Consider the following 19,965-nt stretch of genomic DNA (forward strand, 5'->3'; position numbering starts at 1 on the left):
TAAATTTAATAAAAGGTATTAATTGTGCCTTTTTTAAGTTATTTTTTTGCTGTGTTAGACAATTATGGATTTAAGCTCCAACCCTGGCCCCACCCCTAACCCCGCCCCTAACCCCACTCCCTTTAGCCTCCCCAAACAGCTGGGCCACAGACCGCCTATGACTTTCCTCCTTTCTTCTTCATTTCTTGCCCTACATCCATAGGTAAAAGCTGAGTCTTCCACGGACTTGACTGGAGAAGCTATAGAGTGGACCCAGCTTTTGCCTATTTTCTCCATCCATGTGCAGTTTTTCTCCTCTTTTCCCTTTCTCTCATCTCCATCAGTATGCATCTCCTTCCTCTTTCTTCCCTCCCCTCCATCCATATGCATCTCCTTCCTCTCTCTTCCCTCTCCTCCATCCATGTCCAGCATTTTTCCTCTACCCTCTCCATCCATGTCCAGCATTACTCCTCTCTCTCTCCGCCTTCCATCCATGTTCATCTCACTTCCCTCCCCTCCATCCATGTGCAGCATTTCTCCTCTCTCCCCTCCATCCATGTGCATCTCCTTCCTCTGTCTTCCCTCCCCTCCATCCATGTCCAGCATTTCTCCTCTCCCCTCTCCTCCATCCATTTGCATCTACTTCCTCTGTCTTTCCTCCATTCCATGCCCAGCATTTCTCTTCTCTTCCCTCCCCTCCATCCATGTGCATCTCCTTCCTCTGTTTTCCCTTCCCTCCATCCTTGTCCAGAATTTCTCCTCTCTGCCCTCCATCCATTGCATCTCCTTCCTCTCTCTTCCATCCCCTCCATACATGTCCAGCATTTCTCCTGCCCTCCCCTCCATCCATCCATGTTCAGCAACTCTCCTCTCTCCTCCCCTCCATCCATCCATGTCCAGCAACTCTCCTCTCTCCCCTGCCCTCTCATCCATCCATACCCAGCAATTCTCTTCTGCCCTCCCATCCATGTCCAGTGATGCTCCTCTGCCCTCCCCTCCCATCCATGTCCAGTGACTCGCCCCAAACCCCACTTGCCCCCCTTTTCAGCCCCTGAGTTCCTGTTCTAGCTCCAGCCCAACCTACCCGCCCTCTTCTCCCACAACAGCCCTCCTTTCTTTCCTTCTGCCCAGTGTTAAAACTTATTTTACCTCAAGTCACGGCGGCAGTGAAAGCAGCAGGCACCCCTCCAGCCTTCCCTCCCTCTCATTGTCCCACCCTTGCGGAAATAGAAAATTACATCAGAGGAGGGCGGGACACTGAGAGGAAAGGGAAGGCTGGAGGGCAGCTTGCTGCTTTCACTGCCGCCGCGACTTGAGGTAAATAAGTTTTAAACGCTGGGCGGCAGGAAGGAATGGTGGAAGAAGAGGGCAGGCAGGTCAGGCTGGGGTTGTAACAGAAACTTCCGATGCATTTTGGCTGCGTGACAGGTCCCAAAATATTGGGGGTACTCGATCACCCACAGCACCCACGGAGTCAGCGCCTATGCCCGAGGTTGATTTGTCCTTGCCATTCTTAGGGCAGAAACCATAGAAGTAGAATTCTGCCCAGCACTGTTCTTGTACTAAAGGTTCTGAAGCTAACATCGAAGCCCCTTAAAATTTACACTCCAGCCCATCCACATCTACTGAGTCATGATCAGGGCACAGACTGTAGAAGTCTGCCCTTTTGATGTAATGATCATAAAACTTTCTTAAACCTATCACGCCAGAATCAAAGAGGTTTTATTTGAGATGTGGATTACACCAAATCATAGAGTTTATTGAATTTACACTAGAAATTTCCATCAATTTATCAAGTTCCAAAAGGCACATATGAAATGCACTAATAACCAGGTTAGAGATTAGCCCCTCCCCCCCTGTTTACTAAGCCTTGCGCTAATGCCGACACATTCCACTCATTTTGAATGGGCTGTGTCGGAATTGCAGAGCAGCAGCTGCTAGCGTGGCTTAGTAAATAGGGGGGTAAATGTTTAGGTAGAAAAAAAAAAAGTAAACTGCATGGTTTTGAATAGTAAGACTAAAGGTCCTTCTCTAAGTGAAGTCAAACTGGACAGTATTCGGATTGAGACCTGAACCAATAACAGGCTTGCTGCATTATGAAAGCCTTGTGGTAAGATAAGAAATGTGGCAAGGAAACTCCTGAAAAATGCTTTGGTTGCTTCAATGCTTTAAGAGCAATTTGGGGGATTTTTGAGGCCCACAAAATCTTTGATACTAATTTATTAATTTGGTGATAAAATGAAATGGGAAAAAGCAATGGTAACATACTTAATATTTTTGTTACATTTGTACTCTGTGCTTTCCCACTCATGGCAGGCTCAATGTGGTAGGCAATGGAGGGTTAAGTGACTTGCCCAGAGTCACAAGGAGCCTGTGCCGGGAATCAAACTCAGTTCCTCAGGACCAAAGTCCACCACCCTAACCACTAGGCCACTTCTCCACATATAAAATTAATTGTGGGCATGACCATTGTTTTTATAGATTCTAGCCTCCCCCACCATGTAAGATCTAGGGACCTCAATGAGAGAAGCATTTTTAAAAAAATGTTCAAGATTTTAATTAATTTTTTTTAATTTGCTTTCATGGTGGATTCATGTCGGGCAAAAGATCTAAACCTAAATATCTAAAACCCTTAGAGGACCAGATCAGACCATGTGATGTTCCTATATTTGGAGTAGCTTAGACAATTAGAGGGATGACTTCTGTTTTTTTTCCTTGTTAATTCTGTATCCTGAGTATTGAGCATAATAATCTACTGTTTTAAGAAATTTAGGATTAGAGGAATGAGGGTTACAATAAAACAAGAAAACGTCATCTGCATATGCTGCAGCTTTGATTTCTGTGTTGTTACATACAGTACCCTGAATTCTAAGGTCTGATCTGATGGCAAACTGTAGCAGCTCAAGAGCAATGTTAGAGTAGGGGAGATAAAGGACAACCCTGTCGGGTTCCTCTTTGAAGAGTTATGCTTTTGGAAAGTGAGTTATTAGCAAGTATTCACACCATTGGATCAGTATATAAAGCTTTAACTTTAGCAAGATAGTTATCAGGAGCACCAAATTTTATAAGATCAGGAAGCTCCATTCTACCCTGTCAAATGCCTTTTCAGCGTCTAAAGCCATGGTGATGACAGGGGAGGATAAAAAGTTTTGGCATGGATGGAAATATGATGAAATAGTCTAGCATTATCAGTTACTAATCTCTCTGGCATGAAGCCAGCTTGGTTGGGATGAATAACAGATCTTATAATTGTTTTAAAATAGAAAGGATCTTTGCAAGAATGATGTAGTTGATATTTAATAATGATATCGGTCGGTAATTAGAAACCATGGTAGGATCTTTGTTTGGTTTCGGAAGAATTGTGATAATCGCATCAGAGAATCAATTAGTGACTGTATCTTTTCCTTCCAATGACCTATAAAAGGAATGTAGTTTAGAAGTTAAATCCTTCTTAAAAAGTTTGTAGAATTCACTAGATAGGCTGTCTGGGCCTGGAGCTTTATTTATCTTTAATTAGGAGATAGATTCAAGAACTTCTTGTTCTGTGATGGGAGCCTGTAAAGACTGAATTTCAGTATCTGACCAGGAGGGAATAGAGATTTTAAATAGATATTCCTCTAGTTCTGCCTGAGAATATGATGATTCTGATTTATGTGAATAGAAATTGTGAAAGGCTTGCAATATATCTTTTGTGGTAGTAAGAGCGAAGTCATGGTTCTTTTGTTTGATTAAAGGTATTTCTGTTTTCAATTTTTTCCATTTTAGATAGATAGCTAACATTCAATTGCATTTGTTTTGTTCTTAATATATTGATCTATCACAGAGAAAAATCTCATTCCCTGCCTTAGTGCTCCAGATTTTATTGTATCTGTATTTGAGTTGGTAAATCGAGTTAAGAGTGGATAGATGTTGAGAAATAATATACTGTTGTTCCAATGATTTAAGCTCTTGTTCTAAATCAGAGAGGTTTTTATAACTTTGCTTGTTTTGATGGGCTGCTATAGTAATAAACTCATCACTAATAGAGGCTTTAAAACTCCCATGGAGTAATGGAACTAACATCCGGTGTCTTGATTCCAAATAAAAAAATTAGTAATGAATTATTGGATTCTATCTTTATAATTATCTCTGTTAGCAATTGAGAATTAAGGAGGTCTTTTACAAAGGCATGCTAGCGGTTTTAGTGCATGCTAAAGATTAGCGTGTGCTAAACACTAGAGACACCCATAGGAATATATGGGCATCTCTAGCGTTTAGTGCACTCTTATTTTTAGCACACACTAAAAAAGCTAGCGCGCCTTTGTTAAAGGATCCTTTAGTCTCCAAAAGGGTTTTTTAGTTGGATTGGGTGCATATTGATTGAGATCGATGCATGGTCTGATATGGTTATGGGTTCTATTGAGATGGAGGTGGTTTGATCTAATAAGTTATTTGAAATCAAAATGTAATCTATTCATGTATAACTTTGATGAGGGGCCAAGAAGAAAGTATACTCTCTTGAGTTTGGATAGAATTGCCTCCAGGGATCTATCAGATGGAATACTAGGACTAGGGGGCATACAATGAAGCTACAATGTAGTAAATTTAAAACAAATGGGAGAAAATTTTTCTTCACTTCACTGGAATTCATTGCCAGAGAATGTGGTAAAGGTGGTTAGCTTAGCGGAGTGTAAAAAAGGGTTGGCTGGCTTCCTAAAGGAAAAGTCCCTAGACCTTTATTAAATGGACTTGGGGAAAATCCACTATTTCTGGGATAAGCAGTATAAAATGTTTTGTTCATTTTTGGGATCTTGCCGGGTAATTGTGACCTGGATTGGCCACTGTTGGAAACAGGATGCTGGGCTCGATGGACCTTTGGTCTTTCCCAGTATGGCAGTACTTATATATATATATATATATATATAGATAGATTTTTGGTGCCAAGTTTTCCAGTTCCAGGAGGGAGACATTTTGGTCAGTTCTAGTTTTCAACATACATCTTAAAGCAATTTAGAATTCATAGACTGATTCTACACACTGATATCTGTTCTGCAGGCCCCATAATGCATTATGATAGGAATGTTAGAAATTCAGGGCTGGTTCAAAATCTCACTCCTGGATCTGGGTAGTGTGGCAGCTCTGATACTGTCACTTTATTGACTTTGAAGGTGCTTAGTCAGACATTATTCCCAGGAGAGTTGAAGGTGAGAACATATTCCAGATCCCCCACCTCCACTCTCTTCAAGGAGCTTCCAGCTAGTGAATGACAGGGAGACAAAGTTTGTCCCTATCCCCACCCTGTCCCCATGAGCTCTGTCCCTGTACCTGCCCCTGTCCCATCCCCCGTGGGCTCTGTCCACATCTGCACAATCCTCAGACACTTATGATTTTATATTTAAATCTTTATTAGGGGTGGACATTTAGAGCAATATTAATACGATTAATTTTTTAGGCTTTTAACTATGATTAAATTTTACCATGCTCAAAAAATTTTTTTACTCCTGTCTGTTGCCCAGAATTGCTGTCTCTCCCCTGCCTATCCTATTTCACATTGGCATAACAGAACAGAGGGAAGACATCAGCGTCAGTTGCATGTGGGAATTGCTGATGGAGACCCTAAGAAGAGCCACATAAATATTAAGATAAATGTGGGGGAGGATGCTGGACTTGTGTACTGGGTGGGGTCAGCAGTAGGAGAGGAGAAAAATGGGTGTCTGTGTGACAGGGGTAACAAGTTTAGCAGCAGAAGGGGAGCTGAAGGGGAAGGATGCAGCAGAAATGGATAAAGGTAGGCACCTGTAAGGAGGAGAGGGGGAGCATTGTGCTGTGGAAGGAAGTGTGTGTATGCAACTTTTCATTATATTCAGCAGGTTAAAAAAAATTTCCATTTGGGAATTTACCAGTGCTAAGCCATTTCAGTCCCTCCCCAAACTTCTGGAACACGCTCTGTGCTGTAAACTTGCTATTGTTGGCCAGGTCATTTGTCCCCAGGTGAATTACAACATCAGCGTTAGAAGCCTCGCTCTCTTCTCGGATCACTTTCAGTATTTGGTCTGTACATCTTGTAGCTGAAGATCCTGGAAGACATTTCACTACGTTGAAACCCCTGAACTGTGCTCCTAAGTTAATGCCTCTGATAATGGAGTCTCCGAGCAGTAATAATGTTCTGCTTTTCACAATTCTGTCATTAGTTGGGGGGTGTTTCTGGGGTTGTGCTATTTTCATTGCCTCTGGTTCTATCACATTACTTCTTTTTTCGCCGCCATAATGATGCAACGCTGCAAAGAATTTGAAGGGGCAAAGCTTGGAAGGGCGAGTGTTTCTGTGTCACAGATCTTAGTCTACCAGAGCCTACTGTGACCCATCTATTCCTCTGATGTTTTATTCTCTGAGGCAATGGTGGTGGTAAATTAGCTGGGAAATGAGTAATCCTGGACGCTTTTTTAATTGTAGTTAATTCCTTCTTGAGTTTGTTGATTTCTTCTTTCAAGGCTGATATTTGGAGACAGATAGGACAAGCTCTAAGGTTCCAGATAGTTTGCATTAGGATTAAAGCAGAACATATATTGCACTGAATGAAGGTCATAATGATGTGATTCACAAGTGTGAAAAGGTTAACTATGAGAGGGAATAACAAGAATTAGGATTGACCAATTAAGTGTAATGAAGATACTTGTCTCTTGATTGCCCTATATAAAGGGAGTTTACCAAGGGGTGGGTGAGACTAGGACACAGGTAACCTCAGTTACCAATCAAACCAGTCTGAAAATGCCCAGCGCAGCTCCCAGCTCACAAGGTAAACTTAGGTTCTACTACCTAGCTCAAAACAAAATTGCCCCTCCTCAAGAGCTATGAGTTACCAGATGCTATGTAACCAAAATTGATTGCATTAAGGCCCTCATGATCCAAAGCTCCGCGCTGTTCCAAACAGCGCTCTAAAAATAGCGCTGGAACAGCGCAGGGCTTTTCTGCATAGGTGATCAAACATAATGCATGCAAATCTAAGCAGCGCAATTATCTTTGATTATCATGTAGAAGTGCGGGAGAATTGTGCCTGAACATGCGCTCAGCACAATCCTTCTGCACTTGTTTGACAGGTCTGGGCTGTCAAAAGCCCAAACCTGTCAAACAGCCTGCCCCGAGGCCCGAACAACGGGGGCTGGAGGTCCGGTGGGCCTCCAGCCCCCCCCCCCAAAACCCACCGGCCAAACCCATTTGCTTTGGGGGGGGAACGGGGGCCTGCCAGCATGCAACTGCATGCTGGACAGGGCTCACTATTCCTCTCCAATGATCCGCAAAGTCTAACGCCAGCTCGGAGCTGGCATTTATTTTGCCGCGGCCAGCGACCCAATCTTTGGCATGCTGGATGCTGATCATTGGGGATGAATTCGTTAAGCACTGATTAGCATGTATTTGCAAGCTAATTGCGCTAAGAGCACTGTTTAGCATGCATTTGCATGCTACTTGCGCTAAGAGCCCTCGAGTGCATTGTTTGAGGCGCTCGAGGGCTCTGATCATGGGTTGGCAGCAAACTCCGGCGCTAGTATGGCATTAACAGCCTCTAGCGCTGGAGTTTTGCTTTTGATCATGAGGGCCTAAGTCTCTGGCAGTGTAGATTCAACACACAATTCTAATGAAAACAGACACCAGATTCAGTCACAGGTTTAAAACACTTGGCACAGGTTAAAACACAGTTCCAATGAAAACTCCTTTAAGACAATTCCAGCACAAAAAGATGAAATCACAGTGCAATATAGGCAATAGGATAGAGACAGATAAGGAACTTATAAAGGTCAGACCCTTTGCAAGTGAAAGGACAGGTTTTTTTTTGTGTTAATAGGATAGAATAAAAAGGGGGTGAAATAGAATAAAGGAGTTAATAGTTTATCAGGAAGATATTAAGAGCTATTAAGAGCAGGACACATATAACCTCAGTTACCAATCAAACCAAGTCTGAAAAGTTTGCAAATAAGAGGGATTTCCCCCCATTTCCAAGTACCCTTCCAGTTAGCCCAATCACTGTAGCAGAAGTCCTTGTTGGGCACCCAGGGCACTTTCTCTTCCAAGTTATTTTTTAAGATGTTAGAAACATTTTATTGCTGTGATGCCAATCCACTGAAGAAAAATAAGGTTTGTTCTTAGGATAAAAAAGGGGGCCAGTAGTATCATCTACTTTAGAAGAATGGATAAAATGGTTTAGTAGTTGTTAGTCCACTTTTAAAGGTAATAAATATAAATAAAACAGAACAAAAAAGAAAAAAAGAGACAGGAGATATGGGAAAAGAGAGAGATCACAAACATACCACAGCCATAGGAGTCAATGACCCCATTTAAATACACTGAACTTTGGAGGATGGGTCTTGATGATGGTAGTAAGAGTTACACTTATGCATCAAAGTTTTTCCAGATACAGGAGCCAGTCAGTTTTGCTTCCCCTTAAGAGCTTGACCTTCAAACCCATGAACAAAATTACCTTGACAGCTAAATCCTCTTCCTTCCTTGAAATACCACAATCACCTTAAAGAAAAAAAGATCCTAACTAGCTAGCAGATGCACAAAAGCAAAAACCTGTGCATTCGATTGAAAAGTTTTTCCCAGAAGTGTGCCCTGAAATGCTTCCGAGAACAGATTTGACTCTTTTAAAAGACAGCATTCAGCCTGGTGAGTGTTCCTAGGTGACTTAAAAAAACAATGATTTACACTTTGTGGATGGGAATGGCTGAAAAACAAAGTCTTGCAGCTATTTGACACGTCTGATTGCAGGAACACTCAGTACTGTCAGCGCATTCCCCCCTCCAACGAATGTGCTCAGCCGCCAGGAATTGCTCCCTTTCTGTTGTGTAATTAGTACAGTATCTCTATACACGCCAGGGGGCCAATGCTCAGAACTCGGCGCTATCTGGAACAGCGCCCGATCAATACCGCAAGAGCAGCGCTGAAAAATAGCTCCTCAATTGTAAAAAGATGCAAATGACATGCGTGCTGTTGACTGAAAGCAAGGAGGAGAAACATGCCTAGTGCATGAGCACAAGAGTTTTGCGATAAGCACAGCTCTTGAACGCATGCGCCAGGCAAACCCAGAAGCAAAGCACACATCAGCACCTTTCTTCTGCGCCTTTAAATATAAGCTTTTCAGTCATTTTTTTTCAACTGAAAAGCTTATATTTAAGTGCAGGAAACAGGCGCCAATGCTTGCTTTCACTTTCTGGTTTGCTCTGACTCGCGCACATTCATCTTTCATTATCAGCGTTTAGAGGCTTGCATAGGCTTCCTTTTGCTTTCAAATTAAAACAAAAACCGGCAGCTTTTAAAGAAAAATAACATGGGAAATCTTCTCTTCAAATACCCCAAAGTGTGCTCCGAGAGCTAGTGTTAGCAGTAAGGCGGCTTTATTTTGTACACTGTTCTCTGAGCATTGGGAGGCAATAGGAAATGACCTCAACATCTGTTTGACTACATTTGCATGTTATTTGCGCTAATCTTTGGCACACACATTTTCTCCTGCGCTAGAGCCCTCTGAGCATTCTGCGCTGACTTAACGCTGGCGCTAGTCCAGTGCTAATCGCCTCTCGTGCCGGTGTTAGGTTTTGAGCATTGGCCCACAGGAGAGTAACAAGTAAAGCAGTGATTTATCCACAGAAATGGGCTTTTACAAATTTGCCCATCCAACATACAGGTAAAAGTACACAAAGAAAGCTCCTAAGTGCATAACCATATCACAGTTTCTTATATCCCAGGGTATGCAAAATGTTTTTCATGGAAAAACTATGCACAATAAAGCAGAGGTGTAGCCAGACAGCAGATTTTGGGTGGGCCTAGGCAAGAAGTGGGTGGGTACCAAGTGTTCTCCTCCCCCCACCCCCCAAAAATATCTCAGCTGGCGGGAAAATGCTTCTCTCCACCTTGGCAGTCTGCAGCAGGCATGAGCAGGTGCCAGTATTGTGGGGAGCAGCGTTTTTTTGTTACCATCGGGGGGGGGGGGGGGGGGGAAGTCTTCAGCTGGTGGAGCTTGGGATCCACAACAGCTACTGCTAAACGTGTGCTACTGTTGGGTGGGCCTGAGCCCTAACTCCACCCAGCAGTGGCGTAGCCAGAAGTCAATTTTTGGGTGGGCCAACAGGTTGGATGGGTGGGCACTAGACAGTGGTGTGCTGGTAAATGTTTAACAACAGGCTCTCTCCCTGGTCCACCTCTGCGCCCCCCCCCCCCCCCGTCCACCTGTGCACCTCCCCTCAAAATTGCAGAGCTGACTATAGCCAGGGAGAGAGCCTGGGGGGTGGGGGAGGCAATGCATTACTCTCTCCAGGAAAAAAAACATTAAATGATCCCATGTTCCAATCTAATTCATGTTTAATGTGGGATAAAATGCCATAAATAAGTAAATAAATATAAACTTTTAATGTTGAGCACCTGATTCTCAAAGTGGACGTGTTCCAATCATTATAATGAAAATAAAATTATTTTTTTCTACCTTTGCTGTCTGGTGACTTTGTTTTTCTGATCATACTGGCCCAGTATCTGATTCTGCTGCTATCTGTCCTCTTTACTCCGTTTCCAGGGCTTCCTTTCCATTTATTTCTTTACTTTCCGCCTTTCTTCTTCATTTCTTGCTCTGGGTCCTCCGTAGACTTGACTGTCCAGTGGATCCAGCTTCTGCCTATTTTCTTCATCCATGTGCAATTTTCTCCTTTCTTCCTTTTCCCTCATCTCATCTCCTTCCTCACTCTTTCTTTCCCTCCATCCATGTCCAGCATTTCTTCTCTCTCCCTTCCCTCTCCTCCATCCATATCCAGCAGCCTCCGCTCTCCTGCCCTTCCCTTCATCCATCCATGTCCAGCAACCTTCCTCTCTCCTCTTCCCTCCCCTCCATCCATCCATGTCCAGCAACTCTCCTCTCCCCTCCATACTCAGCAATTCTCTTCTCTCCCCTGCCCCTATCCATTCATCCCCAGCAATTCTGTTCTTGCCCCTGTCCCCTCCATCCATCCATTCCCAACAATTCTCCTCTCTCCCCTGCCCCCCACCTCCATCCATCCATCCCCAGCAATTCTCCTCTCCCCTGCCCCCACCTCCATCCATCCATCATCTCCACCAATTCTCCTCTCTCCCCTGACCCCCCACCTCCATCCATCCATCATCCCCACCAATTCTCCTCTCTCCCCTGACCCCCCACCTCCATCCATCCATCATCCCCAGCAATTCTCCTCTCTCCCCTGCCCCCCACCTCCATCCATCCTTCCCCAGCAATTTTCCTCTCTCCCCTGCCCCCACCTCCATCCATCCATCATCTCCAGCAATTCTCCTCTCTCCCCTGCCCCCCACCTCCATCCATCCTTCCCCAGCAATTTTCCTCTCTCCCCTGCCCCCACCTTCATCCATCCATCATCCCCAGCAATTCTCCTCTCTCCCCTGACCCCCCACCTCCATCCATCCATCATCCCCAGCAATTCTCCTCTCTCCCCTGACCCCCCACCTCCATCCATCCATCCATCATCCCCAGCAATTCTCCTCTCACCCCTGCCCCCCACCTCCATCCATCCTTCCCCAGCAATTTTCCTCTCTCCCCTGCCCCCACCTCCATCCATCCATCATCCCCAGCAATTCTCCTCTCTCTCCTGACCCCCACCTCCATCCATCCATCCCGTGACTCTCCTCTCTCCCCTCCCCTCCCGCTCCCATCCATGTGTCCAGCGATTCTCCTTCACCCCCATGCATCCTTCCCATGCATAGACGCTTACATGGCTTAGTATAAGGGCCCCTTAGTGTTCCCGATTCAAGGCCACAGCAATATGTGTGAAGAAGATGATGATGTATGTGACAAAAGAATATGTTTTGCTACCTTGCTCAGGGTAAGAGAAAACGATTGATGATAGTAGCCTTTTTGTTTTAACTAAAATTCATGGATATTTCTTTCTTCTAAAACCTGTAAAAACTGTGCTTCTGTGTTAAATAGGTGGAGTGAGAACTACATTGCCCAAACTGTAACATCTACTTTGTATTCTTTCTCCTGGTGACCAGTTTCCTGAATTATAAAAGAAACTCATATTGGCATTGATTTGTTTACAAATGTTTCAAATTTAATTGGGCTATTGTCAAAGATCTCACAGGTACTTACTTCATATGCCTCTGCACCTGTACCAAAACAATGAGAGGTCACTTTTAGTATGAAATTAAATTCAGCAAGTTTGTTTATACTTACAGAGGATAATTTTCAAAGCCATTCTTCCTGGGTTAAAGTGACCATCTGAAAGCTGCCTTCGCTCACTGAATGCCTTGGAGGTAGTGTTTAGGGTGAAGCTGGACACCACCACTTTAGATTGGATTTTGAAATCTACATGTGTCTTTTCTAGGAAATGTCTCATGCTCAATTTTAAAAGGGAAACCTGTCCAGTGAAGTCAACACAGTAAAGAATATAGATGCATATCACGGTTTCTTCTAGCACAGTGTATGCAAAAAAGATTTCCCCCCATTTTCTCTCCTTCTCTCCTTTGTGAAACTACCACAGTGATACATCCTCTCACTTTCTGATCCTCTGGTATAAACATGCTAGGGACAATGAGTCTGGTTCAGTGGTTTACTGGTACCAAGGTGCACTCCTGAGGAAGACCTAGGTTTGATTTTCACAGCAGGATTGGGGCTGGGAATGTTATGAAGGAAGTTTTCACAGACCCTAGGATGGAGGAAAGTCATAACCAATGACAATGCTTAGGGGCCATGCTCAGGATTCAAGTTACTGTATTAGAAACAGAGAAAAATGAAGGCAGACAAAGACCATATGGCCTATCCAGTCTGCCCATTCATGCCATCTACTATCCCTTCCTCTCCCTTACAGATCCTATATACTTGTCCCAAGTTTTTGTGAATTCAGATGCAGTTGTCTCTATCACCTCCACTGGCAGGCCATTTCACAAATTCACCACTCTTTCCACGAAGAAATATTTCCTCAGGTTACTCGTGAGTCTCTCCCCTTTCACCTTCATCCTATGCCCTCTCATTCCAGAACTTCTTTTGAATTGAGACTCACTTCCTGGAGGTGTTTATATATCTCTATCATATCCCCCTCTCCTGCCTTTCTTCCAAAGTACATATATGAAGATCTTTAAATCTGTCCCCACATGCTTTATGACAAAGACCACTGACTGTCTTAGTAGCCACCATCTGGACTCTAAATGATGTCTCACCAGACACTTATACTTGCCAGACAGCCAAGAAGAGAGGGTCCAATGGTACACAAGATACAGCAACAAAAAGAAGAACAAAAGGGCCTCCAGAACTGGAACGGTACAATCTTTATTTGGCGGTTTTCTCAAAAACTTACTGCAGCTTTTTGTAAGAATCCTGCACAACTGAACGAAGATTCTAACACATTTTCTTTGGGACCTTACTACAGATTTTGGAAACATAAGAAGGATAGGAAACAGAGAGTGGGGTTAAATGGGCAGTATTCACAATGGAGAAGGGTAGTTAGTGGGGTTCCTCAGGGGTCTGTGCTAGGACAGCTGCTTTTTAATATATTTCTAAATGATTTAGAGATGGGAGTAACTAGTGAGGTAATTAAATTTGCTGATGACACAAAGTTATTCAAAGTCGTTAACTCGCAACAGAAGGACCTTACGAGACTGGGAGACTGGGCGACTAAATGGCAGATGACGTTTAATGTGAGCAAGTGCAAGGTGATGCATGTGGGAAAAAAGAATCCGAATTATAGCTACATCATGCAAGGTTCCACGTTAGGAGTTACGGACCAAGAAAGGGATCTGGATGTCGTCGTCGATAATACACTGAAACCTTCTGCTCAGTGTGCTGCTGTGGCTCGGAAAGCGAATAGAATGTTGGGTATTATTAGGAAAGGTATGGAAAATAGGTGTGAGGATGTTATAATGCCGTTATATTGCTCCATGGTGCGACCGCACCTTGAGTATTGTGTTCAATTCTGGTCGCCGCATCTCAAGAAAGATATAGTGGAATTGGAAAAGGTGCAGTGAAGGGCGACTAAAATGATAGCGGGGATGGGACAAATTCCCTATGAAGAAAGACTAAGGAGGCTAGGGCTATTCAGCTTGGAGAAGAGACGACTGCGGGGAGACATGACAGAGGTATATAAAATAATGAGTGGAGTGGAACAGGTGGATGTGAAGCGTCTATTCACGCTTTCCAAAAATACTAGGACTAGGGGCATGCAATGAAACTACAGTGTAGTAAATTTAAAACAAATCGGAGAAAATATTTCTTCACCCAACGCGTAATTAAACTCTGGAATTCGTTGCCGGAGAACATGGTGAAGGCGGTTAGCTTGGCAGAGTTTTTAAAAAAAGGTTAGACGGTTTCCTAAAGGACAAGTCCATAAACTGCTACTAAATGGACTTGGGAAAAATCCACAATTCCGGGAATAACATGTACGTTTGGGAAGCTTGCCAGGTGCCCTTGGCCTGGATTGGCCGCTGTCATGGACAGGATGCTGGGCTCGATGGACCCTTGGTCTTTTCCCAGTGTGGCATTACTTATGTACTTACCATTTGGGAACTGCAAAATTGTTAAGGAATATCTATCTTGACCCCTGAGGCAGGCGCTGTGGAGCGCCGAAACGCGGACCGTGTCGGGTCAATTTGAATAAAGATTGTACCATTGCTCCAGTTCTGGAGGCCCTTTTGTGCTTCTTTTTGTTGCTTGTCACCAGACACTTATATAAAGGCATTAACGCCTCCTTTTTCCTGCTGACCATTCCTCTCCCTGTGCACCCATGCGTCCTTCTAGCTTTCACCGTCACCTTTTCTACTTCTTTGTCCACCTTAAAATCATCAGACACGATCACTCAAGTTCCACTTCTCTTTCATGCACAGAAGTACTTCTCCCCTTATACTATACTGCTCTCTAGGGTTTTTGCAGCCCAAATGCTTGATTTTGTATTTTTGAGTATTAAATAGCTGCCAAATTCTGGACCATTCTTCAAGCTCCATTAGGTCCCTCCTCATGTTATCCACAAAAAATGTTAAAAAGAACTGGCCCAAGAACCAAACCTTGCCTTACAGCACTGGTACATAAGTACATAAGTAATGCCACACTGGGAAAAGACCAAGGGTCCATCGAGCCCAGCATCCTGTCCACGACAGCAGCCAATCCAGGCCAAGGGCACCTGGCGAGCTTCCCAAACGTACAAACATTCTATACATGTTATTCCTGGAATTGTGGATTTTTACCAAGTCCATTTAGTAGTGGTTTATGGACTTGTCCTTTAGGAAACCGTCTAACCCCTTTTTAAACTCTGCCAAGCTAACCGCCTTCACCACATTCTCCGGCAACGAATTCCAGAGTTTAATTATGCGTTGGGTGAAGAAACTTTTCTCCGATTTGTTTTAAATTTACTACACTGTCGTTTCATCGCATGCCCCCTAGTCCTCAGAGTGAGCTCCATTTACCACTATCCTCTACTTCGTTCAACTCAACCAATTCCTAATCCAGTCTGTCATTTTGGGAGGAAACCACAGTCTGCAGCTCCTGGACAAGGATAGTTGTTACTTTGTTGGGCTAAGGGGGTCTTTTACTAAGCCGTGGCAGCATTTTTAGCTTGTGGTAGAAATCAGCTGGCAGTAAATGTCAAGACGTCCATAAGAATATAATGGGCTTCTCGGCGTTTACCACCAGCTGATTTCTACTGTGAGCTAAAAGTGCTACCGTGGCTTAAGACCTCCAAAGTGATTTGGGAAGGGACATAAAATGGGTGAAACCCCCAGGCAGTTGTGAATGAAGGTCCATGGTACCAAAATCTAAAAGGAGGCTGTTTCTGATTGAACTGGAAATGCAAAAGAAACAGAAGAAACTGTCAAGAGAAAAAGAAAAAATATATATCTATATTAATAAATCCCACCTTGAACGTTCTGAAACTCACTCCAAGGCAGAGAAGCACAAAAATCCTGTAGTCTTCATAGGCTAGGACCAGTCACCCTCACTCATAGACCCGCCCTCAGCCACGCCCCATCTGTACATAAAACGCTACCTCAACATTCTGAAGACAACCTGCTGAAGCCATCTGCAAAATCCCTCAACAGTTCGTAAGTTCATGGTGGTGAAGCCATCCAACTCACCATGTCTCTCTGCCCCACCCTCGAGGGCGGAACACAGAGAGTAAAGGGATCCATAAAGGCACCCCTACCAACTGGCAACCCCCTCCAACAAACAATGACCCAGGCAGGGGGAGTGTTTCCGTACTCCTCCCCCTGCCTAGGAATCGCTACAGACTGCTGGCAAACTCCCCAACCACACGACCACAAAAGCCACCCGCAACCCCCCCACACACACAAACGCAAACACACACACACAAACACACACACGCAAACACACACACACACATAAACACACACACATAAACACACACACACATAAACACACACACACACACACAAACACACACGCAAAAACACACAAACGCAAAAACACACACACACAAACACACACACACAAACACACAAATGCAAACAAACACACAAACACACACAAACGCAAACACACACACACACACAAACACAAACGCACACACAAATGCACACACACACACACAAACGCACACACACAAACGCACACACACAAACACAAAAACACACACAAACACACAGAAACAAAAACAAAAACACACAAAAACACAAACACAAACAAAAACACACACAAACACACACGCAAACACACACAGAAACACACACACACACACGCAAACACACACATAAACACACACACACAAACACACACACACAAACACACACACACAAACACACAAATGCAAACAAACACACAAACGCAAACACACACACACACACACAAACGCACACACAAATGCACACACACACAAACGCACACACAAACACAAACAAAAACACACACACAAAAACACAAACACAAACAAAAACACACACATAAACACAAACAAAAACACAAAAAAAACAAAAACACACACACACACACAAACAAAAACACACACAAACAAAAGAAAAACACACACAAACAAAACACACACACACAAACAAAAACACACACAAACAAAACACACACACACAAACAAACACACACACAAACACACACATAAACACAAACAAACACACACACAAACAAACACACACACAAACACACACACACACAAACACAAACACACACACACAAACAGCCTCGACGGTGCACCTCTAAGTGCCCCCCCGCCGCTTCCCTCCTTGTCGCATCACCCAGCCCCTCCCCCGTCGCTTCACCAAGCCCCCCCCAAATCGACCGCCTCGCCACCTGCGACCGCTAATACAAACTCTGTCCGGCGGCTGCTGCTGCTTCTATTCAGCAGCAGCAGCCCGTACATAAAGAAAACAAACAAACAAAAAAACAACCTCCTAAAACGTACCTCCGTGGAGAACCATCTCACATTGGCTGACGTCTCTGCAGCCGCTCCTCCTCTCCCCTCAATGTCAGTGCCCCTGCCGGAAGACCCCGGAGAAACGCCGAGACGTCAGAGGGGAGAGGAGGAGCGCATGCTGAGACTTCAGCCAATGTGAGATGCTTCTCAATGGAGGTGCGTTTTAGGAGGATTTTTTTTCTTTGGTTTTCTTTATGTACGGGCTGCTGCTGATGAATAGCAGAAGCAGCAGCCGCCGGACACAGTTTGTATTAGCGGTTGCGGGTGGCGAGGGGGTTGATGATGGGGGGAGGGGCTTGGTGATGTGCCATGGTGGGGAATCGGGTGATGCGCGAAGGTGGGGGACAAGGGGCTTTCTTTGGGTGCTGCGCCGGCTGGGGGGGGAAGGGGCGGTCTCGCTGGACATGGGTGGCTGGCTGGAAGGAAGCAGGGGGAGGGGAGGGTCGCTGCACATGGGTGGCTGCAGGGGGGGCAGGGAACAGGGAGATAGGGATGGGGCTCCACACACCACATGGGTGCCTGCAAGGGGGACAGGGGATACAGGACGGACACTGCAGGGCGGGCAGGGGGACAGAAGGGTTGGTGGTCATCAGGGGGGACAGGTGGGTCGATGGACATGGCTGGCCACAGGGAAGGAACAGGGAAAAAGGAGAGGAGTGTCCTCAGACATGGGTGGCTGCACAGGAGAGGAGGGTCGCTGGACATGGGTAGCTGTAGGGGGGGCAGGGGGACAGAAGGGTCGCTGGACATGGCTGGCTGCAGGGGGGACAGGGGAGAGAGGAGGGACGCTGCACATGCGTGCCTGCAGGGGGACAGGAGGGATGCTGAGGGGGGGGGGCCTGAGACCACATGGGTGGCTGCAGGGGGAGCAGGGGAGACAGGAAGGATGCAGCAGGGGGAGAGGAGGGTTGATGGGCATGGGTGGCTGCAGGGGGATGCTGGACATGGGTGGCTGCAGGGGGAACACGGGGAGAGGAGGGTCGCTGCACATGCCTGGCTGCAAGGGAGCAGGGGAGAGGGAGGGGGTTCCTCACACCACACACGCAGTCACTCATTCTCTGTCTGCCACATACACTCTCACTCACACACTCACTGTCTTTGTCCTTCTCTTTCACACAGTGTCACACAGAAACACATACACTGTCTCTCACACACTCTCTCTCTCTCGCACAAACACATACACTCTGTCTCTCTCTCTCTCTCTCACATTCTCTCTCTGACACATACGCTCCATCTCTCACATACGCTCTTTCTGAAACATACACTCCAAGGAAAACCTTGCTAGCGCCCGTTTCATTTCTAACAGAAACGGGCCTTTTTTACTAGTATTACATAAGTCACACTGGACCTTTATGAGACTGAAGATGTTTAACCATAATTTTCTTTCTTATATAGCTAATCTCTCAATAAGGGGGGGGGGGGGCTGAAAGTAGCCCCGGAGGGGCTGCAAAAAGGAAAAACTGGTTAGCATGGCTGCCACTTTAAGTGGAAAAAACCAGGTAAATGGCAAAGAGGGTACCTTAAAGTAATGTAAAGGGTTTTGGAGACTACACAAAGATTTAGCTCAGGGCCTAAACTGGAATAACTATAAGAATTCAAGAAGTAAAAGGCAAAAGGTTAAGATGTATTATTTTTCATTAAAATGCCTTTATGAGTTGATCCTTCCCCCCCCCCCCCCCCCCCAATAAAAGGTCAAACAGTCCTTACTTTCAGTCAACACAGTAGAAAAGACAAAAGAAATAGTTGATTTTTCAAAATTCTTGGACTTTACTCTCTTCCTCCTGATTCTCCTCTCCTGGATGTCTCCTGGGCAATGTTCTCCTTTTTATTCTCCATTTCTTCTGAAGCACATATTCCCCTGAAAGAGAAAGCACATTCCCTTTCAAATATACCCTGGAACTTACATGCCAACAGTGTTTAAAGTTTGATCTGGACACCAAAATATCCCTCTCCATAGACATTATTTGAATCCTGAGTGTCAGGTCCATTTCTACTGCTTTGAGTTAGAGTCTCTTTTCTCCAGCAGATATGGGGGTGGTTATCTTCCTCTTGATGTATTGACTCCTTTGCTGTTCCTCCACAGATACTTCCTTGTCCGGGTGCTTCTTCTCCCTTACTGCAGCAAACTGCTGTTTCAAGCCTAGCTGACTTGGGGGGGGGGGGGGGGTACTGCTCTCCTGGAGCTGGAGTTAGTGACTCAGAGGATCACTTAGGATACCACGCTGAGACTGATAAAGTTGGCTTCTCATTACTCCATAGACACTCTTGAAGGCAGATACTGGGTGTTGGCTTTTAAGGCCCTTTATAGTTCACTCTTAAAAGTGAAGGTGGCTCCCCCTGTTCTTTAAATGACATATGGAGGCCACCTCCCATTACATCATATAGGGCGAGAGTTTTACTTAGGAACAGGGATTCCAAAATGGTCTCACTTGAGGGTACATGTCTGAGGGCTGTTACACCCTTATCTTGTCACATGTTCACATATACAGTGGGGGAAATAAGTATTTGATCCCTTGCTGATTTTGTAAGTTTGCCCACTGACAAAGACATGAGCAGCCCATAATTGAAGGGTAGGTTATTGGTAACAGTGAGAGATAGCACATCACAAATTAAATCCGGA

At 44.9% G+C, this 19,965-nt stretch overlaps 1 protein-coding gene across 1 annotated transcript in view; it reads right to left on the reverse strand.

Annotated features, from left to right (window-relative positions):
• The window catches only part of FAM163A (family with sequence similarity 163 member A), a 73,528-nt gene that overhangs the window by 21,659 nt on the left and 31,904 nt on the right, over positions 1 to 19,965 (reverse strand). Inside the window, exon 2 of the mRNA XM_030206938.1 lies at positions 19,053 to 19,203. The gene's annotated coding sequence lies outside the window, so the exon portion shown is untranslated. The remainder of the gene's footprint in view (positions 1 to 19,052; positions 19,204 to 19,965) is intronic.

The sequence above is a fragment of the Microcaecilia unicolor genome, chromosome 6 (genome assembly GCF_901765095.1).
Source record: "Microcaecilia unicolor chromosome 6, aMicUni1.1, whole genome shotgun sequence".
In the NCBI taxonomy this organism is placed as follows: Eukaryota; Metazoa; Chordata; class Amphibia; order Gymnophiona; family Siphonopidae; genus Microcaecilia; species Microcaecilia unicolor.